Raw genomic sequence first — 11,338 nt, forward strand, 5'->3', positions numbered from 1 at the left:
GTCAATTAAACCGTTTATTAAATATTCGTAATTATGTTAAAAACCTACTTTTGCAAACTAGTCCTAGGTTTTTCGCCCGATCGAAACCAGACCAGTCTAGGACAATTCTCTGGACACTCTAGATCAATAATTATCAAAAAAAAGTTTAACTTTTGCATGTAGATGGCTGTAATAGGGTCATTTAGAAAAGGGGCGTGGCAAAAAAACACTAAAAAGCCTATAAATCCTAAATGAAAACTCAGAACTTCACAAAAATTGGTGAGCATATGTGACATAACAACATTAACAAGCATGCCAATTTTTATGGAGATCGGACCATAGGTGGCGCTATAACTGCTAAAAAGCTTTAAAACCATATATTTCCTATGGTATTTCCTGTAAATGGTCTTTTCCATCTATTATGTCAGTAGTTACATGCTTGCTAAATAAAACTTAATCACTTTTGATGCTTTTGTGCTTAAAGGCCTTAACTGCTTGAACCCCGATAAATGCTGCTTGCAGCTTTAATTAGGGGTTCAAGCATGAAATGCTGAAACCCTATTGTAATTGTGCTGATTTTTATTATTATTATTATTATTCTGCCGTAAAACGCATCGTGCAGCCTAAACCGTAAGTGCTAGAGACTTGAAACTTGGCCAGAAGGTAGTACAAAAATCGAGGAGAGGTTCAGAGAATATGAGCTAGATTGGCCAATAGGTGGCGCTACAGTGCAAAAAACAAAAAAATGGCATATTTTTGCTTAAATCTCATCAACCCTTTGTCACAGACTCAAGTGTCTTATATCTTTGGAATCCTTGGGTCAAGCCGAACAAAAAAGGCCTCAAGGATTTCATTTCCGGTATGCAAATTTTCCCGCCATTTTGGATTATGTCCAAAACCTACTTTTGCGAACTAGTCCCTGGTTTTTCGCCCGATCGGAACCAAACCAGTGCAGAAATATTCACAGGAGTCTGAAGATCAATAATTATCGAAAAAAATGTAAAATTTCGATCCACGGTTGCTAAGGGGTATCAAAACGTTCGCAGGAGGCGGAGCTAATTATACGAAAATGGCTATAACTCGTGAACAAAATGAGATATTTTCACCAAACTCGGTACACATATGTAAGAGCTCAAGTTGAGGTCACAGTAAAAAAATCGCGGTGATTGGCCTCATGGTGGCGCTATAATATGAAAAAAACATAAAACAGGCTATAACCACCTGACCGTTAGTCCGATTGACTTGAAAATTGGTATGCAGTGTCTTGGTCCAAGGTGCCATGTATGTGTATGAGGACATTGGCGTATCTCAAAAAACATGGCCGCCATCGGCCAATGAAGTTTGAGCACCTATTAGACAAGGTTAACGGAGGCCGATCGGAACGAAACTCAATGGGCATGTTCGGCTCATGGCCCTAGAGGTCTGTAAGAATTTTGAAAGAAATCGGCCACTAGTTGGCGCTAATGAGTTTTATGGCTCTGTAATCACGTGGTGTTACACTTATCATCACAAAATGCATATCATTTGATAGATCTGCTTATGCTGAACAACTTTGCCTCTAGAACCATTGCTGTCAATCAAACAGTTTATTAATTATTCACGAATATGTTAAAAACCTACTTTTGCAAACTAGTCCCTGGTTTTTTGCCCGATCGGAACCAAACGAGTCTAGGACAATTCTCTGGACTCTCTAGATCAATAATTATCAAAAAAAAGTTGAACTTTTGCATTTGGATGGCTGTAATAGGGTCATTTATAAAATGGGCGTGTCAAAATACATTAAAAAGCCTATAAATCCTAAATAAAAACTCAGAACTTCACAAAAATTGGTCAGCATATGTGACATAACATCATTAACAAGCATGAAAAATTCTATGGAGATCGGACGATAGGTGGCGCTATAACTGTTAAAAAGCTTTAAAATCATATATTTCCTATGGTAAACTGCCTGTATTGGCTGTAAATGGTCTTTTCCATCTCTGATCATATAATTTTCATATCATAATGTTCAAAACTAGTGCAATACAATTCTCTGGACTCACTAGATCAATAATTGTCAGAAAAAGTTGAACTACTTCATTTGGATAGCTATAATAGGTTCACTTCAAAATCTGGCCTTTACCAAGTCTATATCGATTTTAATCAATGCTCAGACCTTCTTAAAAACAAGTCAGAACGTGTGAAATATCACCCTGAACAAGCATGAAAATTTTCAGACAGATCGGACAAAATTTGCCTCTATAACAGTTAAAAAGGTGAAAATGATATGAATTAATGGCATGTTAAGCCAATAAGTGGTATTTTACTGCCCCCTGCTGTTTAAAATAGTCATTTTCTCATATTGGTATTGGTATCAGCCATGGTAAATCATGATAAATGATGGTGTGTGTGTGTGTGTGTGTGTGTGTGTGTGTGTGTGTGTGTGTGTGTGTGTGTGTGTGTGTGTGTGTGTGTGTGTGTGTGTGTGTGTGTGTGTGTGTGTGTGTGTGTGTGGTACAAATATAACAAAGGTTTTATTTTCCAACATGAAAACAAACATAACAGAGTGCTAGTGCACAAACAATAACCGACAATGATAATGGATGAGAGGGGAACTTAAATACACAGATCAAGACAAGGACAACAGGTGACGGTTATGATGATGAGGAGCAGGTGATGATGAGGAGGGTGATGAGGAGCAGGTGCAGGTGATGACGACAGATGGTGAATGTGATGAAGACAGAAGGTGAATGTGATGAAGGTGAATGTGACACCAATATCACTGAAACATTTGTGTGTGTGTGTGTGTGTGTGTGTGTGTGTGTAGCATTATTGTGTGTAGCATATGTAGCAAGTATGCATTATTGAGTTAACATGGAAACACTGGTTTGCTTTAGTGCAGAAAACTGGTCAAAATCATGAGGTTTAAAGTGAAAGTGAGCCAATAAGTGGTCTTCTACTGCCCTCTGCTGGCCATTCTACTTATTAATTAAATTTTTCCACATGTGCTTGCATTTATACTTGAATACACACTAAAAATCACTTATTTAGCAATAACTATTATAACACAATCATATTTTGTCAGTGTTAATCACTTTATTTGCACTGACACTTCAAATAATTGCTAGTAATGTGGTAAATCATGGTAAATCATGGTTAACTATGCTGTGTGTGTGTGTGTGTGTGTGTGTGTGTGTGTGTGTGTGTGTGTGTGTGTGTGTGTGTGTGTGTGTGTGTGTGTGTGTGTGTGTGTGTAAGCATGCATTGAGTTAACATGGATAAACTGGTTTGCTTTAGTGCAGAAAACTGGTTTAAAGTGAAAGTGAGCCAATAAGTGGTCTTCTACTGCCCTCTGCTGGCCATTCTACTTATTAATGAAATATTTCAACATGTGCTTGCATTCATACTTGAATACACACTAAAAAAATCACTTATATAGCAATAACTATTATAACACAATCATATTTTGTCAGTGTTAATCACTTTATTTGCACTGACACTTCAAATAATTGCTAGTAATGTGATAAATCAGGCTAGAAACATGGTAAATCAAAGTAAATAATACTAGATTGTCGTTTATCTCCTGGTAAATAATACTAGAACGTGGTATATCATGGTAAATCATGGTTAACTATGCTGTGTGTGTATGTGTGTGTGTGTGTGTGTGTGTGTGTGTGTGTGTGTGTGTGTGTAAGCATGCATTGAGTTAACATGGAAAAACTGGTTTGCTTTAGTGCAGAAAACTGGTTTAAAGTGAAAGTGAGCCAATAAGTGGTCTTCTAGTGCCCTCTGCTGGCCATTCTACTTAATAATGAAATATTTTACATGTGCTTTTGCATTCATACTTGGACACACACAAAAAATCACGTATATAACTAACTATTATAACACAATAATATTTTGTCAGTGTTCATCACCTCATTTGCACTGACACTTCACATAATTGCTAGTAATGTGGTTAATCATGCTAGAAACATTGTAAATCATAGTAAATAATACTGAAATGAGGTGTATCAAGGTAAATCATGCTAGAATCCTAATAAATCATTCTGGAACATGGTATATGATAGTAAATCATGCTAGAATCATATTAAATAATTCTAGAATGTGGCAAATCGTTGTGGGAGGAGCCTATTTTACTCAAATGGCTATAACTCAAGAAGTAAATGAGATATCTTCACCAAACTCAGTACACATGTGTATGGGTTCAATTTGAGGTCACAGTAAACAATTTTATGGAGATCGGACCATAGGTGGCGCTATAACTGTTAAAAAGCTTTAAAACCATATATATCCCATGGCAAATTGCCTGTATTGGCTGTAAATGGTCTTTTCCATCTATTATGTCAGTGGTTACATGCTTGCTAAATAAATCTTAATAACTTTTGATGCTTTTGTGCTTAAATGCCTTAAAGGCCTTAACTGCTTGAACCCCGATAAATGCTGCTTGCAGCTTTAATTATTATTATTATTAGGGGTTCAAGCACGAAGTGCTGAAACCCTATTGTAATTGTAAGGATTTTTATTAGGGGTTCAAGCACGAAGTGCTGAAACCCTATTGTAATTGTCCTGATTTTTAGGGGTTCAAGCATGAAATGCTGAAACCCTATTGTAATTGTGCTGATTTTTATTAGGGGTTCAAGCATGAAATGCTGAAACCCTATTGTAATTGTGCTGATTTTTAGGGGTTCAAGCACGAAGTGCTGAAACCCTATTGTAATTGTACTGATTTTTATTATTATTTTTCTTCTCCGCTAAAACGCATCGTGCAGCCCAAACCGTAAGACCTGGAACCTTGAAACTTTGCCAGATGGTAGTCCTCAATTTGGGGAGAACCTATCAAAGTATGGCCCAGATTGGCCCATAGGTGGAGCTATAATGACCACATTTACTAAATTGCTCATAACTCCTAGACAGTTTGTCCTAGAATCTCAATTTTAGCATCACTGTGATCCCTGGCTCCAGACGGACAAAATGGCTATCTCCAAATTCCCCTACGAGCAAAAAAAAAATTGTTATGGGCAAATTTGTCCAAAACCTACTTTGGCCAACTAGTCCCTGGTTTTTGACCCAATCGGAACCAGACCAGTCTAGGACAATTCTCTGGACTCTCTAGATCAATAATTATTGAAAAAAAGTTGAACTTTTGCATTGGCCTGGCTGTAACAGGGTCATTTAGGAAAGGGGTGGGACATAAAAACACTCAAAAGCCTATACAACCTAAGGGAAAACCCCAAACTTCACAAAAATCGATGAGCATATGTGTCAGAACATGGTGAAGAAGCATGCCAAGTTTCGTGAAGATCGGACAATAGGTGGCGCTATAACTGTCCAAAACGTCTCTTCTTATTAGGGGTTCAAGCACGAAGTGCTGAAACCCTATTGTAATTGTACTGATTTTTATTATTATTTTTCTTCTCCGCTAAAACGCATCGTGCAGCCCAAACCGTAAGACCTGGAACCTTGAAACTTTGCCAGATGGTAGTCCTCAATTTGGGGAGAACCTATCAAAGTATGGCCCAGATTGGCCCATAGGTGGAGCTATAATGACCACATTTACTAAATTGCTCATAACTCCTAGACAGTTTGTCCTAGAATCTCAATTTTAGCATCACTGTGATCCCTGGCTCCAGACGGACAAAATGGCTATCTCCAAATTCCCCTACGAGCAAAAAAAAAAATTGTTATGGGCAAATTTGTCCAAAACCTACTTTGGCCAACTAGTCCCTGGTTTTTGACCCAATCGGAACCAGACCAGTCTAGGACAATTCTCTGGACTCTCTAGATCAATAATTATTGAAAAAAAGTTGAACTTTTGCATTGGCCTGGCTGTAACAGGGTCATTTAGGAAAGGGGTGGGACATAAAAACACTCAAAAGCCTATACAACCTAAGGGAAAACCCCAAACTTCACAAAAATCGATGAGCATATGTGTCAGAACATGGTGAAGAAGCATGCCAAGTTTCGTGAAGATCGGACAATAGGTGGCGCTATAACTGTCCAAAACGTCTCTTCTTATTAGGGGTTCAAGCACGAAGTGCTGAAACCCTATTGTAATTGTACTGATTTTTATTATTATTTTTCTTCTCCGCTAAAACGCATCGTGCAGCCCAAACCGTAAGACCTGGAACCTTGAAACTTTGCCAGATGGTAGTCCTCAATTTGGGGAGAACCTATCAAAGTATGGCCCAGATTGGCCCATAGGTGGAGCTATAATGACCACATTTACTAAATTGCTCATAACTCCTAGACAGTTTGTCCTAGAATCTCAATTTTAGCATCACTGTGATCCCTGGCTCCAGACGGACAAAATGGCTATCTCCAAATTCCCCTACGAGCAAAAAAAAAAATTGTTATGGGCAAATTTGTCCAAAACCTACTTTGGCCAACTAGTCCCTGGTTTTTGACCCAATCGGAACCAGACCAGTCTAGGACAATTCTCTGGACTCTCTAGATCAATAATTATTGAAAAAAAGTTGAACTTTTGCATTGGCCTGGCTGTAACAGGGTCATTTAGGAAAGGGGTGGGACATAAAAACACTCAAAAGCCTATACAACCTAAGGGAAAACCCCAAACTTCACAAAAATCGATGAGCATATGTGTCAGAACATGGTGAAGAAGCATGCCAAGTTTCGTGAAGATCGGACAATAGGTGGCGCTATAACTGTCCAAAACGTCTCTTCTTATTAGGGGTTCAAGCACGAAGTGCTGAAACCCTATTGTAATTGTACTGATTTTTATTATTATTTTTCTTCTCCGCTAAAACGCATCGTGCAGCCCAAACCGTAAGACCTGGAACCTTGAAACTTTGCCAGATGGTAGTCCTCAATTTGGGGAGAACCTATCAAAGTATGGCCCAGATTGGCCCATAGGTGGAGCTATAATGACCACATTTACTAAATTGCTCATAACTCCTAGACAGTTTGTCCTAGAATCTCAATTTTAGCATCACTGTGATCCCTGGCTCCAGACGGACAAAATGGCTATCTCCAAATTCCCCTACGAGCAAAAAAAAAAATTGTTATGGGCAAATTTGTCCAAAACCTACTTTGGCCAACTAGTCCCTGGTTTTTGACCCAATCGGAACCAGACCAGTCTAGGACAATTCTCTGGACTCTCTAGATCAATAATTATTGAAAAAAAGTTGAACTTTTGCATTGGCCTGGCTGTAACAGGGTCATTTAGGAAAGGGGTGGGACATAAAAACACTCAAAAGCCTATACAACCTAAGGGAAAACCCCAAACTTCACAAAAATCGATGAGCATATGTGTCAGAACATGGTGAAGAAGCATGCCAAGTTTCGTGAAGATCGGACAATAGGTGGCGCTATAACTGTCCAAAACGTCTCTTCTTATTAGGGGTTCAAGCACGAAGTGCTGAAACCCTATTGTAATTGTACTGATTTTTATTATTATTTTTCTTCTCCGCTAAAACGCATCGTGCAGCCCAAACCGTAAGACCTGGAACCTTGAAACTTTGCCAGATGGTAGTCCTCAATTTGGGGAGAACCTATCAAAGTATGGCCCAGATTGGCCCATAGGTGGAGCTATAATGACCACATTTACTAAATTGCTCATAACTCCTAGACAGTTTGTCCTAGAATCTCAATTTTAGCATCACTGTGATCCCTGGCTCCAGACGGACAAAATGGCTATCTCCAAATTCCCCTACGAGCAAAAAAAAAAATTGTTATGGGCAAATTTGTCCAAAACCTACTTTGGCCAACTAGTCCCTGGTTTTTGACCCAATCGGAACCAGACCAGTCTAGGACAATTCTCTGGACTCTCTAGATCAATAATTATTGAAAAAAAGTTGAACTTTTGCATTGGCCTGGCTGTAACAGGGTCATTTAGGAAAGGGGTGGGACATAAAAACACTCAAAAGCCTATACAACCTAAGGGAAAACCCCAAACTTCACAAAAATCGATGAGCATATGTGTCAGAACATGGTGAAGAAGCATGCCAAGTTTCGTGAAGATCGGACAATAGGTGGCGCTATAACTGTCCAAAACGTCTCTTCTTATTAGGGGTTCAAGCACGAAGTGCTGAAACCCTATTGTAATTGTACTGATTTTTATTATTATTTTTCTTCTCCGCTAAAACGCATCGTGCAGCCCAAACCGTAAGACCTGGAACCTTGAAACTTTGCCAGATGGTAGTCCTCAATTTGGGGAGAACCTATCAAAGTATGGCCCAGATTGGCCCATAGGTGGAGCTATAATGACCACATTTACTAAATTGCTCATAACTCCTAGACAGTTTGTCCTAGAATCTCAATTTTAGCATCACTGTGATCCCTGGCTCCAGACGGACAAAATGGCTATCTCCAAATTCCCCTACGAGCAAAAAAAAAATTGTTATGGGCAAATTTGTCCAAAACCTACTTTGGCCAACTAGTCCCTGGTTTTTGACCCAATCGGAACCAGACCAGTCTAGGACAATTCTCTGGACTCTCTAGATCAATAATTATTGAAAAAAAGTTGAACTTTTGCATTGGCCTGGCTGTAACAGGGTCATTTAGGAAAGGGGTGGGACATAAAAACACTCAAAAGCCTATACAACCTAAGGGAAAACCCCAAACTTCACAAAAATCGATGAGCATATGTGTCAGAACATGGTGAAGAAGCATGCCAAGTTTCGTGAAGATCGGACAATAGGTGGCGCTATAACTGTCCAAAACGTCTCTTCTTATTAGGGGTTCAAGCACGAAGTGCTGAAACCCTATTGTAATTGTACTGATTAGGGGTTCAAGCATGAAATGCTGAAACCCTATTGTAATTGTAAGGATTTTTATTATTATTATTTTTCTTCTCCGCTAAAACGCATCGTGCAGCCCAAACCGTAAGTGCTAGAGACTTGAAACTTGGCCAGAAGGTAGTACAAAAATCGAGGAGAGGTTCAGAGAATATGACCCAGATTGGCCAATAGGTGGCGCTACAGCGCAAAAAACAAAAAAATTGCACATTTTTGCTTAAATGTCATTAACCGTTTGTCACAGACTCAAGTGTCTTATATCATTGGAATCCTTGGGTCAAGCCGAACAAAATTGGCCTCAAGGATTTCATTTCCGGTATGCAAATTTTTCCGCCATTTTGGATTTTGTCCAAAACCTACTTTTGCGAACTAGTCCTAGGTTTTTCGCCCGATCGGAACCAAACCAGTGCAGAAATGTTGTCTGGAGTCTGAATATCAATAATTATTGAAAAAAAGTTGAAATTTCGATTCACGGTCACTAAGGGGCGCCAAAACGTTCGAAGAAGGCGGAGCCTATTTTACTAAAATGGCTATAACTCCAGAAGTAAATCAGGTATCTTCACCAAACTCGGTACACATGTGTAAGAGGTCAATCTGAGGTCACAGTAAAAAAATCGCGGTGATTGGCCACATGGTGGCGCTATAACATGACAAAAACATAAAACAGGCTATAACCACCTGACCGTTAGTCCGATTGACTTGAAAATTGGTATGCAGTGTCTTGGTCCAAGGTGCCATGTATGTGTATGAGGACATTGGCGTATCTTGAAAAACATGGCCGCCATCGGCCAATGAAGTTTGAGCACCTATTAGACAAGGTTAACGGAGGCCGATCGGAACGAAACTCGATGGGCATATTCGACTCATGGCCCTAGAGGTCTGTAAGAATTTTGAAAGAAATCGGCCACTAGTTGGCGCTAACGAGGTTTACGCCCTCTGTAATCACGTGGTGTTACACTTATTGTCACAAAATGCATATCATTTGATAGACCTCCTCATCTTGAACAACTTTGCCTCAAGAACTATTGCTGTCAATCAAACAGTTCATTAAATATTCATGAATATGTTAAAAACCTACTTTTGCGAACTAGTCCTAGGTTTTTCGCCCGATCAGAACCAAACCAGTCTAGGACAATTCTCTGGACTCTCTAGATCAATAATTATCAAAAAAAAGTTGAACTTTTACATTTGGGTGGCTGTAACAGGGTCATTTAGAAAATGGGCGTGGCAAAATACACTAAAAAGCCTATAAATCCTAAATGAAAACTCAGAACTTCACAAAAATTGGTGAGCATATGTACAATAACATCATTAACAAGCATGAACAATGTTATGGACATCGGATGATAGGTGGCGCTATAACTGTTAAAAAGCTTTAAAACCATGTATTTCCTATGGCAAAATGCCTGTATTGGCTGTAAATTGACTTTTCCATCTATTATTTCAGTGGTTAAAAGATTTCTAAATAAATTTTAATGTCTTAAATGCTTATGTGCTTAAAGGCCTTAAATGCTTGAACCCCGATAAATGCTGCTTGCAGCTTTAATTATTATTATTATTATTATTCTGCCGTAAAACGCATCGTGCAGCCTAAACCGTAAGTGCTAGAGACTTGAAACTTGGCCAGAAGGTAGTACAAAAATCGAGGAGAGGTTCAGAGAATATGAGCTAGATTGGCCAATAGGTGGCGCTACAGTGCAAAAAACAAAAAAATTGCATATTTTTGCTTAAATCTCATCAACCCTTTGTCACAGACTCAAGTGTCTTATATCTTTGGAATCCTTGGGTCAAGCCGAACAAAAAAGGCCTCAAGGATTTCATTTCCGGTATGCAAATTTTTCCTCCATTTTGGATTTAGTCCAAAACCTACTTTTGCGAACTAGTCCCTGGTTTTTCGCCCGATCGGAACCAAACCAGTGCAGAAATATTCACAGGAGTCTGAAGATCAATAATTATCGAAAAAAATGTAAAATTTCGATCCACGGTTGCTAAGGGGTATCAAAACGTTCGCAGGAGGCGGAGCTAATTATACAAAAATGGCTATAACTCGTGAACGAAATGAGATATTTTCACCAAACTCGGTACACATATGTATGAGCTCAAGTTGAGGTCACAGTAAAAAAATCGCGGTGATTGGCCTCATGGTGGCGCTATAATATGAAAAAAACATAAAACAGGCTATAACCACCTGACCGTTAGTCCGATTGACTTGAAAATTGGTATGCAGTGTCTTGGTCCAAGGTGCCATGTATGTCTATGAGGACATTGGTGTATCTCAAAAAACATGGCCGCTATCGGCCAATGAAGTTTGAGCACCTATTAGACAAGGTTAACGGAGGCCGATCGGAACAAAACTCAGTGGGCATGTTCGGCTCAAGCCCCTAGAGGTCTGTAAGAATTTTGAAAGAAATCGGCCACTAGTTGGCGCTAACGAGTTTTGTGGCTCTGTAATCACGTGGTGTTACACTTATCGTCACAAAATGCATATCATATGATAGATCTGCTCATGCTGAACAACTTTGCCTCTAGAACCATTGCTGTCAATCAAACAGTTCATTAAATATTCATGAATATGTTAAAAACCTACTTTTGCGAACTAGTCCTAGGTTTTTCGCCCGATCGGA

General features: G+C 39.1%; 1 protein-coding gene across 1 annotated transcript in view; it reads left to right on the forward strand.

Annotated features, from left to right (window-relative positions):
• The window catches only part of trmt44 (tRNA methyltransferase 44 homolog), a 291,519-nt gene that overhangs the window by 122,343 nt on the left and 157,838 nt on the right, over nucleotides 1-11,338 (forward strand). The gene's annotated exons all lie outside the window — the stretch shown is intronic.

This window comes from Rutilus rutilus, assembly GCF_951802725.1.
Source record: "Rutilus rutilus genome assembly, chromosome: 3".
NCBI lineage: Eukaryota > Metazoa > Chordata > Actinopteri > Cypriniformes > Leuciscidae > Rutilus > Rutilus rutilus.